The sequence below is a fragment of the Myotis daubentonii genome, chromosome 1, assembly GCF_963259705.1.
Source record: "Myotis daubentonii chromosome 1, mMyoDau2.1, whole genome shotgun sequence".
NCBI lineage: Eukaryota > Metazoa > Chordata > Mammalia > Chiroptera > Vespertilionidae > Myotis > Myotis daubentonii.
In genome coordinates this window covers 27,220,729-27,240,549 of record NC_081840.1, presented here as the reverse complement: position 1 = coordinate 27,240,549, position 19,821 = coordinate 27,220,729, and the positions used below count along the sequence as shown (strand labels likewise).

At 43.4% G+C, this 19,821-nt stretch overlaps 1 protein-coding gene across 4 annotated transcripts in view; it reads left to right on the top strand.

The window, feature by feature from the left end:
* RAD51B (RAD51 paralog B) overlaps positions 1-19,821 on the top strand; it is a 611,763-nt gene that overhangs the window by 276,085 nt on the left and 315,857 nt on the right. The gene's annotated exons all lie outside the window — the stretch shown is intronic.

Below are 19,821 nucleotides of genomic sequence, written 5' to 3'. Positions count from 1 at the left end.
GGATTTCTGAGAACCTGAAGAACATTTTGTTTTTCTCACTAGATGTTCAGGACTTTTAGGATTTGGTTATCATTTTCCAAAAATTTTGAGACGATTAATCATCCCTGTCAATTCAGATGGCAGAGATAGTATATTCAGTTCGCTCCTGAGTTATAATCGTTATAACCCTATTCTTATATGGTCTTTTTACATTTTACAAAATGCTATTTGACACATGACCGTCATCACAAATAATCTTATTTGGAAGACAGAACAAAAGAGACAAGACAGGTACTTTGCCCCATTTTAGAAACCGAGAACATGAAACTCAGAGAGTGCTGGTGGTAACAATTATAGTAAATGTTTTCTGAACACCAACTCATTGCCAACTTCCTGCAATAGTTCATTTAATCTTTATAATAATAGGTTTGCGAATTAGGTATTATTATCTCCACTGTGATATGGGGAAGCTATGGCTCAGACAGTAACTTGTCCAAGGTCACACAGTAGTAAATAGAAGAACTGAAATCAAACCTGGGACTTTTGGATTCTGAAATCCACGCTCTCAGTCAATAGATTATCACCACCAGAGAGGCTGTGACCCTGCCCAGGGCCATCTGGCTGCCCAGCAACCTAGGCAGGGTCAGAATCTCTGTCTGCAGACTGTTGCGTGTGTCTTCTACTATATATTGCAGCTGCCTCACTGGTTTTCATTAACAGTTGGTTCTTTTCAGTACATAAAGAGGAAACAAATGCAAGCTGAGCCAGATTTTACTTTTATAACATAGAGAACCCACTCAGAACTGAAAAGAATTCCAGGCACTTACAGCATTTTTTTTTTTTTTTTTGGCATCACTAAACATATTCTTATTTCTTTTTTCAAAAAATCTTTATTGTTCAGATTATTACATTTGTTCCTCTTTTTTCCCCCCATAACTCCCCTCCTCCCAGTTCCCACCCCACCCTCCGCCCTCACTCCCCATCCACTGTCCTCATCCATAGGTGCACGATTTTTGTCCAGTCTCGTTCCGCATCTCCCACACCCCTATCCCCCCCAAGAATAATCAGTCCATTCCCTTTCTATGTCCCTGATTCTATTATAATCACCAGTTCATTCTGTTCATCAGATTATTTATTCACTTGATTCTTAGATTCACTTGTTGATAGATGCGTATTTGTTGATCATAATTTGTATCTTTACCTTTTTCTTCTTCTTCCTCTTCTTAAAGAATACCTTTCAGCATTTCATATAATACTGGTTTGGTGGTGATGAACTCCTTTAGCTTTTCCTTATCTGTGAAGCTCTTTATCTGACCTTCCGTTCTGAATGATAGCTTTGCTGGATAAAGTAATCTTGGTTGTAGGTTCTTGGTATTCATCACTTTGAATATTTCTTGCCATTCCCTTCTGGCCTGCAAAGTTTCTGTTGAGAAATCAGCTGACAGTCGTATGGGTATTCCCTAGTAGGTAACTGAGTTTCTTTCTCTTGCTGCTTTTAAGATTCTCTCTTTGTCTTTTGTTCTTGGCATTTTAATTATGATGTGTCTTGGTGTGGTCCTCTTTGGATTCCTTTTGTTTGGGGTTCTCTGTGCTTCCTGGACCTGTAAGTCCATTTCTTTCACCAGGTGGGGGAAGTTTTCTGTCATTATTTCTTCAAATAGGTTTTCAATATCTTGCTCTCTCTCATCTTCTGGCACCCCTATAATTCGGATGTTGGTACGCTTGAAGCTGTCCCAGAGGCTCCTTACACTATCTTCGTATTTTCGGATTCTTTTTTCATTTTGCTTTCTGGTTGGGTGTTTTTAGCTTCTTCGCCTTGATTCTTGTGCTCCTCTGGTCTGCTGTTGGGAGTCTGTATAGTATTCGTTATTTCAGTCCGTGCATGCTTAATTTCTAGTTGGTTCTTTATCACAACATTGAGGGTCTCATTAGATTTCTTGAGGATCTCACTACATTTATCGACGGCTTCTAGACAGTTCTTAAGAGACCTTAAAAGTGTGGTTCTGAATTCAATATCCTCCATTGACAGTTTTGTCCTGTTTCTTCGTCTCCTCATTTTTTATGCTTTCTTGGTGCACCCCCTAGTGGTCTTTGTGCGCAGTCTTGTTGTAGTTAAGCCTTGATTGCTGTCGGCAATACCGGGGGTGATTTGACCTCCAGGCTAACTGGCTATGAGAGTCCGCTGTGTCTGCAGTGGGAGGGCTTCTGTGCTGGATCTCTAGGGCGGTGCTAATCTAGCGTTTGTCTGAGGCTATCTGGCAAATGGCTCTGCACAGGGCTTGGGCGGGGCGGGTCCCTGGGGATCTACAGGGCGGGCCGGAGCGAGCAGTTATGGTTGCTCTCAGTTCCGTCCCTAGGGGCTCTGCCTCACAAAGTCCCAGCAACTGCTGCAAACCTTGGAGAGAAAGCTGCCTTCGAGTTCCGACCAAAGCCAGACTGTCCCGCTTCTCCCGTTTGAGTCTGGGTCCCTAGAGACTCGCCCGGATCTGGAGCTCAGAGTCTGAAACTCCCTCCCGTTTGAAAACAACAACCACTGCGCCCTCTGCCGCCAGCCCACTCCGCGCACACTCCGCACCTCAGTATTTCACTTCAGCACTGCGCCTCCTCTGAGTCTGGGTATAATATTCTCTTTCCTCCTAGTTGTAGAATTTCCACTCAGCCAGCCTTCCCATGGTTCTGGATAATGTCCGTTCCGTCGTTTAGTTGTTTTTTGAAGTGGTTGTTCGAGGCAGCAATCTCCGGCGTTAACCTATGCCGCCATCTTGGTTTCTCCCCACTTACAGCATTTTTAAATGCCTGATGTTCTCTTCAGATTTTGTTTGTTCTTCACCACTACCACCACTACCTTCAGTTAATGCAGGTGGTTCTTGTCTGATAGAGATTCGCCTGCGGTCTTATGTCAGGTACACCTATTTTACTATGTTTGACATTTGTAGAAGCAGTAAGTTTCCAAATTAATTTTTAAGAAATAAGTTCTGATATTAACTGTAGCAGAAAAATAAATAGGAGAGGCAGTGAGGTTCAGCAGAAAGCTCAGGCCAAACTTTGGTATCAATCCAAGCAGAGTTAAAAATCCTAGCTCAGGCCCAGCTGGCATGGCTCGGTGGTTGAATGTCAACCTATGAACCAGGAGGTCACAGTTCGATTCCCGAACAGGGTACATGCCCAAGTTGCTGGCTTTATCCCCAGTGTGGGTGTGCAGGAGACAGCCAATCAATGATTCTCTCTTATCATTGATGTTTTTCTTCTCTCTCTCTTTCTCTCTCTCTCTCTCTCTCTCTCTCTCTCTCTCTCTCCCTCCCTCCCTCCCTCCCTCCCTCTCTGTCATTCTCTCCCTTCCTTCTTCTCTGAAATAAATACAAATATATATTTTTAAAATTCCCAGCTCAGCCTCTTCCAAAAGGAGGCCTTAAATAAATTACTGAATTTCACTAAAAATCTTTATGCACCTTAACATGGGGATAACACTTGACTCATGGGTTTGTTATAAAGAACGAATGAAAAAGGTAATTAAATGTTTATTGGGCATGTAGCATGTGGCAGGTGCTGGTGTCACATTTAACCTCAATCACCACTGCTGGGGTCCAACCCCAGCAGGTCCAGGGGTCCCCAAAGGTGTGGATGGAGTCGGCGAAGAAGGAATGACACGGAGACAGCGTTCAGTTGATCAGCAGCCTAGCAAGGATCTCTAGCCAAGTTCTGGTCAGGATCTCCAGCGAAGTTCTGGTTAGGATCTCCAGCCAGGTTCTGTGTCCATGTTCTCTTGCTAGGTTCTCCAGGTTCTCCAGCCAGGTTCTGTAGCCATGTTCCCTCACTAGGTTCTCCAGCCAGGTTCAGTCACCAGGTTGTAGTCAGGTTCTCTTGCCATGTTCTATCCAGGTTCTGTAGCCATGTTCTGTCTCTAGGTTCTTCACCCAGGTTCTCTCACTAGGTTCTGTCTCTAGGTTCTGTGGCCAGTTTCTGTCCAGGATCTTTTGCCATGTTCTCTCGCTAGGTTCTGTCTCCAGTTTCCGTCCAGGATCTTTTGCCATGTTCTCTCCAGCGAAGTTCTTCTGTCTCTAGGTTCTGTGTAGGTTCTGTGTCTAGGTTCTGTCTCCAGTTTCTGTCCAGGATCTTTTGCCATGTTCTCTCTGTCTCTAGGTTCTGTGTCTAGGTTCTGTGTCTAGGTTCTGTGTTCTAAGTTCTGTGTCCTGTTGTCTTGTTACATCTGTATTTATACCAGTTGATTCCAATCCTATCAACCTCTATTCCAAAGGTTAGGGCGTTTCTTATCTCCATTCCAGGGAGTAAAGATTATGTAGCTTAAGCATGATTGTTTGTAGTTAAAGTGATTAATTACCCGCCTGGCACTTAGTTAAGAGGTTTTATTCCCTCCCTAACTTCAGGGGAAAATCCCTACCTGGGGAAACAACCTTTCTCAGAGACCTTGGTTAAAACACATAGTGCCAAGAAGGTGAGCAAACATATTAAGAACAGTATGCCATATATGCCAGGTCCCTTGAAACAGCAAGGATGGACCGGCTCCCGGCACACCACGACAGCCCTTAGAGTAGGTATTAGGAATTATCCCACTTCTAACAGATAAGGGAACTGAATCTCAAGGAGATTTTATAACTTTCCCAAGGGGAACTCTAGTGTCTTATAAAAGTTTAAGAGGGCATCAAATCAAACATACCTATTTCAGTTTCCTCAAAGCCATCAACTATCCCTACGTCTCCCCAAAAGAGTTCATGAACAAGGCTGTCAAAGTTTTTTTAAAGAATCTCATCTAAGTTCTAGTATCCTGGCTACCAGCATTTCTTCACCTTTTTATTTGTTGTCACAAAATTAAATCTAGAATTACTTGGCAATATTTTAAATGTATATGATATTCCTCTGTTGTATGGATTTATATAATACCTCCATCATTGTTGGGGATCAAGAGAAGTATATATACTTGAATAGGATCCCATTTCTTGTATTTCCTCTTCTCTATCAACAGAGGTCAAGGGGATCTCAGACAGTCACCCCTCTCTGAGAGCACACTCTCATCTCAGCTGCGTCACCCGTCTCCACCTCCAATCATGCAGATCTAGTCTCATTATGCTTGGAGCATGATTCACATGCCATCATAAGAGGCCCAACATGTAGAAAACCCTTTATCTCCCAAACTCTAATTCCTCTCTTCTACCCCTTATTCCCTTCTCCCCAAGTCCTGTGTCCCCTAGAAGTCAGAATCTGACACCATCAGAATCACCTGTGTCCCCAGTCTCCGCATGGAACATCCCTTTCACCTTCTGACTCTGACAGAAGTGTCTGTCTCCTGAGCACTCTGCCCTCTTAAGTGGTGACAGTTTCATTTTCCACACTCTCCTACCTCTAGGCCAGCGGTTCTCAACCTGTGGGTCGTGACCCCTTTGGCGGTCAAACGACCCTTTCACAGGGATCGCCTAAGACCGTCCTGCATATCAGATATTTACATTACGATTCATAAGAGTAGCAACATTACAGTTATGAAGTAGCAACAAAAATAATTTTATGGTTGGGTCACAACACGAGGAACTGTATTTAAAGGGCCAGAAGGTTGAGAACCACTGCCTTGGCCTTTTCCTCGTTGCTGCCCCAATCTTCATCCCTTCTTCCTGAAACCCCCTGGCTTTGAGTCTCAGGTTATCACCAATGTAGAGATCAGAGAGCTGAATCCTGTGGAGTGTAAAGGCAAATCTTTATGGTTGATTAATATAGATGTGGTGTCTCTTTTACCAAGGATGCTCCTTTGTAGAAGGCCCCTGATCAAGAACATAGCTGCTGTTTCAGTCACTTAGGGTTGTGTGATGGGTATGCAGGCAGGGGAAGTGGGTTCGGTTTCCATCAGGCAGACTGGGAGGTGGGATCTTACCCCACGAAGAGTGCAAGGGCTGCTGTAGTCACAGTTGGACTCATGTCTAAAGCATGCTATGAGCTTCTGTGCTAAACATTGAAAATATACAATTCCTCCCTGGCTGGATGGCTTAGTTGGTTGGAGTGTCATCCTGTACACCAAAAGGTGGCAGGTTCAATCCCCGGTCAGGGCACATATCCAGGCTTCCGGTTTGATTCTTGGTCGGGGCACATGCGGAAGGCAATCGATGGATGTTCCTCTTTCACATCAATGTTTTGCTCTCTCTCTCCCTCTTTCTAAAATTAGTAAAAAAATAAAAGAAAATATACAATCCCAGGCCTAGAGAGATATTTACAAGGTATTGTATTTAGTGAGACTATGTGGCTGTGAGCCAAATTCCATTTGACATAACCTCATTTTCATGGTCTTTGTGGAGGAACAGGACCTGAAAGAATGTGGTGTAGAGAGTTGGGACTCCTGTAGAAGAATATTTTTCTAAAACAGAGGAAATCATGGGAGCATCAGGTTCTGGAGTATAAAGTGCTTGTCTACCCAGTTTTGAAAGGACAACTCTGCATAAACAAGCAAGGCCTTCTTGTTTAAGGTGAGTCTCAAACAAGGAAGAGAGCCTTGTTGGATTTCTCCACACTTCGTCGTTCCCAGAGGTGAGAGTGGCTCCTTATCTGTACACAGCAGGTCTTAGATTATAGACCTACTGGGGGTATAACTTCAATGTCGTTCAGTTAAGCCAACTCCACACTATTTACAAGACGTGTCATACAACACCAAAAACAAGAAATTAGACTATGTGGAAACTATGCTGCTAAAATGAAGCAGCATAAGGAAAATTAATATAAGCCTATAAGTCACAGCTTGACTTCAGTTTCAGGAGCTGACCCAGAGGCAATGGAGCCAACAACAGTTTTAAGACCTGTTCTGTTCTGACTTGTGAAGGTTATTTGATGTCTCCCCACCCCCCTCTCACTTCCAAGGTAGTACTATGGGTTGGGAAAGGGTTTGGAATCCAGCCTGATTTCATTTCTGCCCTAACGTTGGTTCTGGCTTTAGTAAGGTGAGATGTCTCCTTCTTGTTAAGTATCGCTGGAAGTTGGTAGTACATTTTCTAACAGTTTATGCGCTGCCAGTAGAATCTGTGATACTCTGTGGGTGAGCACTGGAGAGATACGTGCTTATCGGAACGCACGCAGTTTGTCCGTGAAGACGGAATTTTGCTATTGCCTGCTCATGAGTGCTAATGATGTGGCATTAACATCGACGTTATAGCTACTTAATCAAGGGACAGACGTTTCAAATGTACAATTATGACTTCAGTATATTGGTCTTTCTTTAGATATCAAAAACACGTTGTTAAGAATTATGAAAAATTGCCCTAATCATATATAAAAAAGTTCATGTTGAAGAAGTAGGCAGCGCACATGGTTTACAACATAATCCAAAAGCTTGGATTTGTGGAATTTTCAGTATGAAGAGATGATGTGTTAGGTGGTGGTGTGTATATATGTTGTCAAGGCACAGTATTCCAGTCTGGCACTACTGGACGTGGTAGGTTGTGCAGTTGATGGAGAGTGGCCGGGAGCAGGCACGGTTCAGCCAAGCACCAAGTCTGCTGGGCGCTGAGAACATTCCCACAGGCTGACACACTGGTGGCTGTCAGGGTGACAGTAGAAGCACTTTCAGAATTCGAGAAACTACAAAATTCTACAAAGATTAAGAAAGAGAAAGGAACTTCTAAGTAGGTAAAACTCCCAGCATGTGAGTGTGGCTGACAAAGCACCAGAGCCTTGTATATCAAAGCTCCTAAGTTCATTTGGAACAGAGCCTGATAATTTATTTTTCTTCTTCCAAGAGGATGCTTTATGAAGGAACACAGTCAGAAATGGTAGTTATTCTGAAGAAATGTACTTTAACATAAACCTGTTTGGACTTCATTATATCGTCCCCTTTATCCCACTCAGTTACCTTAACATAAAAAGGGTACCCCCTAGAGAGCCCTGAGGACAGATTCCCAAATGTGGCTTTGGAACCGTTCTCAAAAAATCCTGAAGCCCCCGCCTTTGTAAAGAGATTTGCAGAGGCGGGGCAGCCACAGCCTTCGTTAGTGGCGTTGCTGTAAGTCTGGTCCCTCTGCGTCTGTCTTGAGTCCCTTCTGTGATCCTTGAGCCTCTTTCTGCTCTATCTTCAGAGGAGATGGGAAGCAGCTGGTTACTATTCTTGGCTTAAGACCCCCTGTATACTTGAAGAAACCGTTATTAACTCCCCCCCTTTGACTTTGGATTTTTAGATAGACTCTTTCCCGTCTCTGAAGTCTTCCATATAAGTCTTATTTTCCAAGTCTCATCATCTTCCCGGCTGTCCCGTAACCATCTGGATCCCAGAACTTGATGCGGTAGTGCTAGTGCCTGACCAGTTCTTTAATAAAAAGAAGATTGTTTGGGGATCCCTACATTCTCCTTTTTGATGACTCTCATTGTCTTGCTTGATTTTTTTTTTTTTACTTATAATGTTTAATTGAGCTAAAATCCACATACCATAAAATTCATCCATTTAAAGTCACAATTCATTGCTTTTTCAGTATATTCACTGGATTGTACAGCCATCACTGCCCTAAGTCTAGAACATTTTTATCAGCCCTAGAAAGAAACCCCGGTGCCAGTTAGCAGCCACTCTCCTCTGACTTGCCGGAAACCACTCTTCTATTTTCCGTGTGTATAGATTTGGAAGAGTCGCACATTTCATATACATGGAATTATTTATTTTTACAGCTGAACTTTATTCCTTTTATTCCTTTTTATGGCTGAATAGTATTCTGTTGTGTGAACACATCGTAATTTGCTTATTCTTGCTTGATTGTTCAATTCAGAGTTACATGAATACCGAATAATGTATTCTGTTCCTCCCCCAGGAGGCTCTATCCAATTTGAGTTTTTGAATATTATTTAGCTTTTTAATTCTTTATTCTTCAATTTAATAAGATCCCTTTGAATCCCTAATTTTACTGCCCGACACAGTATTATTTACAAACTGAAGAAAAGACCCAGGGCCAACCTGCAGACTGCACAGAAATTACTTGTTCTATTTTTCAGATAGACATGTTCATTATGTGATGGTAATGGATACAATAGCCCCCTTTCATTCATCCAGTTTTCACTCCTCAAAAGTTTGGACATTCACTAAATGGTCTTAGAGGAGACCATTCTCAAAGTGTGCCAACTAGTTTCCTGAGGTGGTCCTGGGAGTGGGTGGGGGTGGGCGAGAGGGTTTGATGGCAGATCCTCAGATATTACAAAATGTCCCTCTTGGTCATTTGTTTCCTCTTCAGGAAGAATAGATACAGCATGAGGACATTTTTAAGAGCATTTGCTCTGTGAACATGAGACAAATGTGGGTGTCTTGGCTATGCCATTGGCGGTTTTGTTCCCTGTTATCTATGAAATGGAGTAGTAGTGCCAGCCTTGTAGGGTTGTCGTGTTGTTGAAATGGATAACTTCTCCAGAGCAGTTAGAAACAATGCCTGGCACATGTATGTGATCAGCAAGTAATAGTGATCATTCACAAAGAGCTAAATGGTATAGTGGCCCCTGATCTCAAGGGGTATAGAATTCTAATGGCAGAGACAAATTTGACAATTGATAATTCTCAATTTAAGAACAAAACAAACTTAGAAAAGTATACTGAGAAGGTATAGAAGGCTTAAAATAATATTTTCTTATGTCACTTTAGTAAATTTGGGGGGCTAGTGTAGGAGAAGTACCACTGATATCAAGAAAGAAATTGCTGTCTTGCCCTGGCCAGTATGGCTGCATGGTTAGAGACCAGCCAGAGGACTGAAAGGTGATGGGTTCAATTCCTGATCAAGGGCACTTACCTGGGTTGCAGGTTTGATCCCTGGTCCTGGTTGGGGCTCAGGCAGGAGGCAACCAATGGATGTGTCTCCCTCATATGGATGTCTCTCTCCCTCTCTCTTCCCACCCTTCCTCCCTCCCTTCCACTCTCTCTAAAAAATCAATAGAAAAAAATATCCTCGGGTGCGAATTAACAAAAAAGCAAAAAGAAATGTTGTCTTACTCAAATACTCATAAGAATAGTAATCTCCTTAAGGGCGGGACCTCCATTTTCTTTTAAATATGTGTTTATTAATGTAAGAGAAAGAAAGGCACAGGGAGGGAGAGATAGAAACATCAATGATGAGAGAGAATTACTGGGGATTGAGGCTGAAACCCACACATGTGCCCTGACCAGGAATTGAACCATGACCTCCTCCTAGTTTATGGGTCTAGGCTCAGCCACTGAGCCACACTAGCCAGGCATGGAACTTATTTTCTTTATTGCTCTATTCCTGAAGGTGTTTACTGAATTTATGTCTATTATAGCATTCTAGATACCATCCTGGGTTCTCTTTTCACTGCACATTCTCCCTTGGCGATCTCTCATTTATGTCTAGGGAGTCCACCCAGACCCAGACCCAGACCCGTCTTCTGTGGTCTCTACCTCTAGCCCAGACTTCTCTCCTAAGCTCCAAGACCATGTATCCAAATGTTTGCTGGAAATCTCCTAGATGTGGTATAGCTACCTGCAACTCAGAATGCCCAAGTCTCAACTGTCAGTCTTTCTTTCCAAAATGACCATCTCACATTTTTCCTGTTCTGGTTAGTGGGAAATCATTATCTACATAGTTTCCTAAGTCACAATTTGGGGGCATAGGACTCTCCCTCCCCCTCACCACCCACATCTACTTGAATATGTTTACATTCCTCTCTCCTTCTGGTTTAGGATCCCCTCCAAGACAGGGTCTCTTTCTCATTACTTACTATTATGCCTGCCTAGCCCAAGGCCTACTCCAGGATATGCATGTTTTTAATAAATGTCTAATGAATAGGCACTTCTTTTCTATAGCTTTTCATTTTTTTATTGGAAGGACATACACCCACAAACACATGTGTATGCCTGTGAGCACATACATGTAGTATTCACATAAGTCCTCCAGGTCCGCCACCTCCTGTCAGTCCTCAGCTTATGGGTGGCATTCTTATATAGCGCAAGCCTACAGGCGTGTGTAATTGTAAAGGGGCTGCGGGCTGAGAATCTGCCATGATAAACTCAGAATTCCTTCTGGCTAGTTAAGCCACATACTCCATTCTGCCAAACCATTCTCAGACGTTTCTCAACCATTTTCCTTCTCCTCTGTTAAACAATTTTCAAAAATTAAAAAAAAGTGTGTGTGTGGGGGGGGAGGGGACGGGTAGGAAGAGAGAAAAGAAAATTGTACCCTAAGAAATGATCTTGGCCACGATGAGAATATAGTTTGGATTCCCAGCGGGCCGTTTTCCATTCTGTCATTAAGATGTATTTGGAGAACAACAATAAATAACCCCCAGCCCGGCCATTGTTTCTTCATGGTTTACGTTTCCTGCTCTGCTGCTTAGCCCGCAGGGAGGGAGGCGTAACTGACAAACCCAATTTCTGTAGCTGTGCTGATCTCATCCATGATTCAAAGCCGCAGTGAACAATCACAAATCAACCTCAGCCACATTTTTTGTTGTTGTTCTTCTTGCTGAGAAACACACATGCACAGACAAAGGAGTCCCACGCTTGCCAAGTGGGACCAAACAGTCTTGGTGTGGAATGAAGAAAAATTGTGAAACCGTAGCGGGTGAAATTACTAAAACCATAAAAAGCAAATGACTTTGTTTCCCTGGATTGCCTGGCCTTTGAAGCCGCCTCCTTTCATGCCGTCTCCATCCTGCACGAAGCCTGTTGCGTTAATTAGTTGTTTTCTTGTCCCGAGATTGCCCTGAAATGGCGTGACTCTGTTAACAGCACTTGGATGCCTTCGCAGGAACAGCTTTTAGTTGGAAAAGTTATTGTAAAAATAGCATCTCTCCAAAACCCAATTTTGTTCTGTCCGGTCACTCCTTTGGCCGATGTCTCATTAGCCACGTGTGTGAGTGGTTCCGTCCTGCCTTCCCTCATTCACTGTTAGTTCTGCGTGGCATATGTTTCTTCAGCTTGACTGTCAGCCGAAATCCTACTCCTTCCTAATGTTCAACTTAAATGTCATCTCCTCTGGAAAGCCTTTCGGGTTTATATTATGCTTTGTTCCTGTCGTCCCACTCTCTGCGTACCTTGTGTGTGTTCATCAGGCATCTGATAAATGTTCTTTAAGTTGATCTTCATAGATGGCTCAGGGGATTGCTACATTCATACCACCATGATCTTAGCTTTTTATGTAAACCACAAAAGACATCTTAAAAAGATACTTTCTTTTCAAGCCTCAATAGCATGTATAGAAAATATAGGAGAAAAGTATCTTTGTTAAAGAAAAATTTAGACGTGCTATTGTGGAATTTAGGGGAAAAAAACCTTTTTATAAAATATTGGACATTTAGAGAAATTGTGCAAATAAACAGAAAACACTGTAGGAATGATACATGTTAAATAAATCGTGCTTCAGCAGCTCATTCCTTCTTAGATACTACTGAATTATCTGTCTATATACTAACATAAGAACAGTGACACACAAAACCCAAACCTACTTACACTGATATCCATACACAGTTTAGGATTCTTGTCCGGCTAGTTTACTGTCTTCATCTTACCTGGGTTCTTACTGAAGTTCGCCTCCCTAGCTGCTTGGAGGGGAGTAGTTGGAAGTATGCTGAGAGTTGGGAGATTGCCAGTTCAAGTTTAAGTTTGCTGGGGAGGGGATGCAAATAATCTCCTTTTAGCCTAAATTAGGATGGCCTATAGTTTTACAAACCAAAGCCCAGCCTTGGAATGCTAATTTAGGGAGCCGTCCTGTAGGAGCCCTGGCACAATCAGCCTGCTAGTAGACATTCAAGTCATGGTCGGAAATTGTGCCCAGTGCTGTGATTACTAAGTCATGGGGAGGGGTTGAGTCGAGAGGTGCCTGAGAGTTCAGCCACAAAGGTGATTAAAGGATTGGGAAAGAAGAATTATGAGGGAATTTAAAGAAACTGGGATTAGTCAGTTTGGAAGGAAAGGAGGACAAAGGGCAGTTTATAGCAGTCTTTGTGTGCTTAAAAACATTTAGAAGAACATAGTGACCCGTGTTTTCCGTCTCACCTGAGAATAACGCAAGCGGCTTAAATTGCAGGATGAAGGATTTGGGATAGATACAAGGAAATATCTACTAACAAGCAAAACTGGAGTAGACTATTGAGAAATACGGTACAATTTTCATCTCTGAGGATTAAACTTTATATACGCTATTTTCTTTTGGTGTTTTATGATGAATCTTGCTCAAGACAATCATGCGTGTTGTTATTTTTAAAGGCTTCTTCCTGGACAGCAGGAGAGAAGCAAGTACCCCTAACAGGCCAGGAAGCAGTGTGTGGAGAAGAAAGGCAGCGGGCTGAGGTCGAGGGGACTGCCTGCTGTCTTAGGTGTACTGTAACTTTGGGTGAACTTGGACTTGTCTCATACTTCTCTGTGCTTTAGTTTCCTCATCTGTAAAATGAGGGAGCCAAGCTAAACAAGAATGGAGTTTATAAGATGGAAAGCAGTACACTCCGTAAACACAGGCTTTTTAAAAAGCCTCTTCTGGGACATTGAGCAAGACTTGTTTACATATTATCTCACTTATAGATCATTTCATCTATAAGTGAGATAATATGAGCCAACTGAGGGCCCGAGAGAATAAGAGACTTGCCAGTTTTATTCAGCTGGATTCAGAGCTGGATAGAACCCAAATCTCCTACCTCCTAGGCCAGCACTACTAATGAGCCAGGCCTCTGATAATCGTGCTGTGATATAGTATTTGAGCATCCTTTCTAGTTTTTCTTAACCTTCACTTTCCTCTTCTTCCCTCCAGAAATGTTTACTGTGTCTTTTTCTTCTTTGTTTCTAGCTGCTATTTATTTATTTATTTTTTAATTTCTTTATTGATTAAGTTATTACATATGTGTCCTTATCCCCACATTACTCCCCCTCCCCCCACTCATGCCCTCACCCCCCTGTTGTCTGTGTCCATTGGTTAGGCCCATATGCTTACATATAAGCCCTTTGGTTGATCTCTCCCCCTTTCCCCCACCCTCCCCTACCTTTCCTCTGAGGTTTGACAGTCTGATCAATGCTTCTCTGTCTCTGGATCTGGTTGTGTTTTTTTTAAAAAAATTAAATCTTTATTGTTCAGATTATTACAGTTGTTCCTCTTTTTTCCCCCCACATAGCTCTCCTCTACCCAGTACCCACCCCACCCTCTGCCCTTACCCCTCCCACTGTCCTCATCCATAGGTGTACAATTTTTGTCCAGTCTCTTCCTGCACCCCCACACCCCTTTCCCCCCAAGAATTGTCAGTCCACTCCCTTTCCATGCCCCTGGTTCTATTACATTCACCAGTTTACTCTGTTCATCAGATTTTTTATTCACTTGATTTTTATATTCACTTGTTGATAGATATGTATTTGCTGTTCATAATTTTTATCTTTACCTTTTTCTTCTTCCTCTTCTTAAAGAATACCTTTCAGCATTTCATATAATACTGGTTTGGTGGTGATGAACTCCTTTAGCTTTTCCTTATCTGTGAAGCTCTTTATCTGACCTTCAATTCTGAATGATAGCTTTGCTGGATAAAGTAATCTTGGTTGTAGGTTCTTGCTATTCATCACTTTGAATATTTCTTGCCACTCCCTTCTGGCCTGCATAGTTTCTGTTGAGAAATCAGCTGACAGTCATATGGGCATTCCCTTGTGGGTAACTGACTGTTTTTCTCTTGCTGCTTTTAAGATTCTCTCTTTGTCTTTTGCCCTTGGCATTTTAATTATGATGTGTCTTGGTGTGGTCCTCTTTGGATTCCTTTTGTTTGGGGTTCTCTGTGCTTCCTGGACCTGTAAGTCTATTTCTTTCACCAGGTAGGGGAAGTTTTCTGTCATTATTTCTTCAAATAGGTTTTCAATATCTTGCTCTCTCTCTTCTTCTGGCACCCCTATAATTTGGATGTTGGTGCGCTTGAAGTTGTCCCAGAAGCTCCTTACACTATCTTCATATTTTTGGATTCTTTTTTCATTTTGCTTTTCTGGTTGGGTATTTTTTTGCTTCTTCGTATTTCAAATCTTTGACTTGATTCTTGGGATCCTCTTGTCTGCTGTTGGATTTCTGTATATTATTCTTTATTTCAGTCAGTGTATGCTTAATTTCTAGTTGGTCTTTTTTCATATCCTCCAGGGTCTCACTAAATTTATCAGCGGTTTCTAGAAAATTTTTGAAAAAACCTTATAACCGTGGTTTTGAACTCTATATCCAGTAGTTTGCTTTCCTCCATTTCTGTCATTTGTGACCTGTTTCTTTGTCTCTGCATTTTTTAATGCTTCCCTGTGTTGGTAGAGTGTCTTTGTGTGCTAGGTGTCCTATAGGGCCCAGTGGTTCAGCCTCCCCAATTACCTGAGGCGGACACTCTTGGTGCACCCCTTTGTGGGCTTAGTGTACAGTCTTGTTGTAGTTAAGCCTTGATTGTTGTAGGTATCACTGGGAGGAATTGACCTCCAGGCCAATTGGCTGTGAGAATCAGCTGTGTCTGCAATGGGAGAACTTCTGTGCTGAAGACACCCTTCTGGGGCAAGACTTGCTTCAGTGGGGCTTTGGTGCTCACTGAGTCTGCCCCCTGAGTGTGTCCCTTATGGATCTGAGTAGTTGTAATCTGGATGGTCCCACTCTGACCACTGGGTACACTGGCTCTTGGATCTAAGGAGGTGCTAATTTAGCCTGTGCCTGAGGCTACCCAGCAGGAGCTATGAAGAGATCTGCAGATTCCCCTTCCTTGTTTGGGGTTTCGAGGTGTCCAGATGAGGCCCAGCTGTGAAGCAATGTAAGCTACTGTGGGGCCTTGGGCCTTCTCTTGGAAGTTCTGGGTCTGTCTGGCCCAGCTGCAGTTTGTTAGGTAATTTTCAGATTGCAGAGGGCCACGGCATTCACATGCAAAAGCCTCTGTGCACAGCTTGGGTGGGGTGGGGTCTCAGGGAATCAACAAGGCTGAGCAAGCAGCTATGGCTGATCCTCAGCCCTGCCCTAAGAGGCCCCGCATCTCAGTGTCCCAGTAATCGCTGCAAGCACCTCTGAGAGAAAGCCGCCCTTGAGTTCCGAGTTCTGTCCGCTGCCGGACAGTCCAGTTTCTCCCCGTATGAGTCTGGGTCCCCAGAGACTTCCCGGAACTGGAGTTCAGAGCAGTCGGGGGCTTGTGACTCCCTCCCGATTCAAAACGACAGCCGTGTCCTCAGTTGCCAACCCTTGCCGCGTGCGCCTCCGTACCTCTGCACTTTACTTCCACACCTCCTCTGAGTCTCAGTGTGCTTATCTCTTTCCTTCTAGTTGTAGAATTTCCACTCAGCCAGCCTTCCTGTAGTTCTAGATGATGTCCATTTTGTCTTTTAGTTGTATTTTTGAAGTTGTTGTGGGAGCCTGCAATTTCTGGTTTACCTATGCAGCCATCTTGGTTTCTCTACTGTCTCTTATTAATATGGTAGGCACTGTGCTAGGTGCTGGTCATACAGAATAGAATTTTGATGGAATAAGCCTTCAAGGATATTTTAATTCAAAGAAAAAGTGTTGCAGGTAGTGAACAAGGCTTTTGGATTTTTCTAGGGATGGAGATACCTTTAATGATCCAGTGATAGCTCTTTGTCCCAAGATTGTGGTCAGAGGCAGAGTTACAAGAGGTAGAGATATAGGTCCTCCAAGGCTCTGGCTCTGTCTGAGAAGGCAGTGGGGCCCTCCTGCTTTTCTCCAGACAGTCCCTCCCAGATTTTCTTGCCATGCCCTCTGGTATGGACCACTGTATGTCTGAGACACAGGTAGAACTCTTCCAACTCTCAGGACCAGGTTCTGGAGCCTCAGGATCACACCCTTGGGGCTCAGGCTGGAGCCAATCATTCAGTCTAAAGACTCCCAGGATTTAAATCTCTACTCAACCACCCAACAACAGCTGCTTCTTCTTCTTCTTCTTCTTCTTCTTCTTCTTCTTCTTCTTCTTCTTCTTCTTCTTCTTCTTCTTCTTCTCCTCCTCCTCCTCCTCCTCTTCCTCCTCCTCCTCCTCCTCCTCCTCCTCCTCCTCCTCCTCCTCCTCCTCCTCCTCCTCCTCCTCCTCTTCCTCCTCTTCCTCCTCCTCTTCTTCTTCCTCCTTCTCCTCCTTCAATATTTCATATAATACTGGTTTGGTGCTGATGAACTCCTTTAGCTTTTTCTTGTCTGTGAAGCTCTCTATCTGACCTTCAGTTCTAAATGATAGCTTTGCTGGGTAGAGTAATCTTGGTTGTAGGTCCTTGCTATTCATCATTTTGAATATTTCTTGCCACTCCCTTCTGGCCTGCAAAGTTTCTGTTGAGAAATCAGCTGACAGTCGTATGGGTACTCCCTTGTAGGTAACTGAGTTTCTTTCTCTTGCTGCTTTTAAGATTCTCTCTTTGTCTTTTGCCCTTGGCATTTTAATTATGATGTATCTTGGTGTGGTCCTCTTTGGGTCCCTCTTGTTTGGGACTCTCTGTGCTTTCTGGACTTGTAAGTCTATTTCTTTCACCAGATAGGGGGAGTTTTCTGTCATTATTTCTTCAACTAGGTTTTCAATGTCTTGTTTTCTTCTTCTGGCACCCTCATAAATGCGGATATTTGTACACTTGAAGTTGTCCCAGAGGCTCCGTACACTATCTTCATATTTTTGGATTCTTTTTTTCTTTTTGCTCTTCTGGTTGTGTGTTTTTTGCTTCCTCCTATTTCAAATCACTGACTTGATTCTTGGGATCCTCTAGTCTACTGTTGAATCCCTGTATATTATTCTTTATTTCAGTCAGTTTATGCTTAATTTATGACCGGTCCTTTTCCATTTCTTGACATTCTCACTCAGATACTTCAAAGTCTCATTCAGTCCCTTGGCGGTTTCTAGAAGATTCTTGAATAACCTTATAACCGTAGTTTTGAACTCTGTATCTAATAGTTTGCTGTCTTCCATTTCTTTCATTTGTGACATGCTTCTTTGTCTTCACATTTTTGGCTGCTTCCCTGTGTTTGTTTCTATATATTGGGTAGAGCTTCTATGTCTCCTTGAGTTGATAGAGTGGTCTTATATAGTAGGTGTCCTATAGGGCCCAGTGGCTCAGCATCCTCAATCACCTAAGGTGGACACTCTAGGTCAGTGGTTCCCAACCTTCCTAATGCCACGACCCTTTAATACAGTTCCTCATGTTGTGGTGACTCCCAACCATAAAATTATTTTCGTTGATACTTCATAACTGTAACTTTGCTACTGTTATTAATCGTAATGTAAATATCTGATATGCAGGATGTATTTTCATTGTTACAAATTGAACATAATTAAAGCATAGTGATTAATCACAAAAACAATATGTAATTATATATGTGTTTTCTGATGGTCAAGGCGACCCCTGTGAAAGGATCGTTCGACCCCCAAAGGGGCCGCGACCCACAGGTTGAGAACCTCTGCTCTAGGTGCACCCCTTTGTGGGCTGGGTGCACAGTCTTGTTGTATTTGATACTAGATTGCTATTGGTGTCAATGGGAGGAATTGACCTGTAGGCCAATTGACTGTGAGGACCAGCTGTGACTACAGTGGGAGAGCTGCTGTGCAAGAGACACCCCTATAGAGCAGGACTGCTTCAGTGAGGCTTTGGTGCTGAGTCTGCCACTTGAGTGTGTTGCTTATGGATATGTAGAGTTGTAATCTGGTATGATCTGACACTGACCACTGGGTATACTGGCTCTTGGGTCTCCAGGGTGGAATATAGTCAGCCACTGCCTGGGGCCACCCAGCAGCAGTTACAGAGAGATCTGGAGATTCCTCCTTTTTGGGTTTGGAAGTACCCAGATGAGGCCCAGCTGTGAAGCAAGGCAGGCTGGTGCTGGTGCCAAGTCTTGGGCCTTTTATTGATAGACTAGAGGCCTGGTGCACAAAATTCATGCAAGGGGCTTGGCCCTCGTAGCTGCAGCAGGTTGCCTCAGCTCTGACAGCCCCAGCTTCATCTGGAAGGTCATCTGGAAGACCATCTGGTTTAATTAGCATATTATGCTTTTATTATTATAGATTTGAGGCTTCCTGACCCAGCTGCAGCTTGTTTGAGAGATTTTACCCTGATCAAGAACAGGCCATTCATATGCAAAATCTGCTGCTCACAGCTTGAGTGGGGCTGCAAATTGGATGGGGCAGGGTCTCAGGGAATCACAGAAATGGCTGCCATTCAGCCCTGCAACCTGGGAGGTCCCAGCATATGATCCCTGTGAGCACCTCGGTCTGGGAGAAAGCCACCCCTGAGTTCCTGCCCTGATGCCAGACAATCCAGTTCCTCCTCATATGTGTCTGTGCCCTCCCAAAGCCTCGCCCTGGTGCTGGAGCTCAGAGAAAGCAAGACCTTGTAAGTTCAGTTTGTGTGACTGCCTTTTAAGAGGAGCAGCTGGTTCTCCAGCATCCTCTGTGTCACTGAGCCTCAATCCACACTGGTTTTTACAGCCTGCAGTTATGGGAACTCCTTTTCCCAGCTCTGGGACCCTGGGCTGGACGTCTGGTGTGGGGCTGGGACCCCTGCTCCTCTGGGCAGACCTCTGCAGAGACGATCTTTTTCCCAATTAAAAAAGCGGCCCATGGTGCTGGACCTGCCCGTTCTTGGCCTCGGCACCTCCTACCAGTCTCAGTGTGCTTTCTTCTTTAAATCTCTAGTTGTAGGACCTCCATTCAGTCAGTTTTCCAGAGGTTCTGGATGATGGTTGTTCTGTATTTTAGTTGTTATTTTGATGTGGTTGTGAGGGGGCGGAGAGTACAGGTGTTTGCTTACTCTGCCATCTTGTTCTCTCCCATGTATTTGTTTTCATTCCTATAGAATTGTTCTACAGGTCATATTATTATGCCATTAATTATTATTACTAGTGGTGATAATGATAGGTAATATGTTGAAGACTGAGGTAAATTATACACACACACACACACACACACACACACACACAC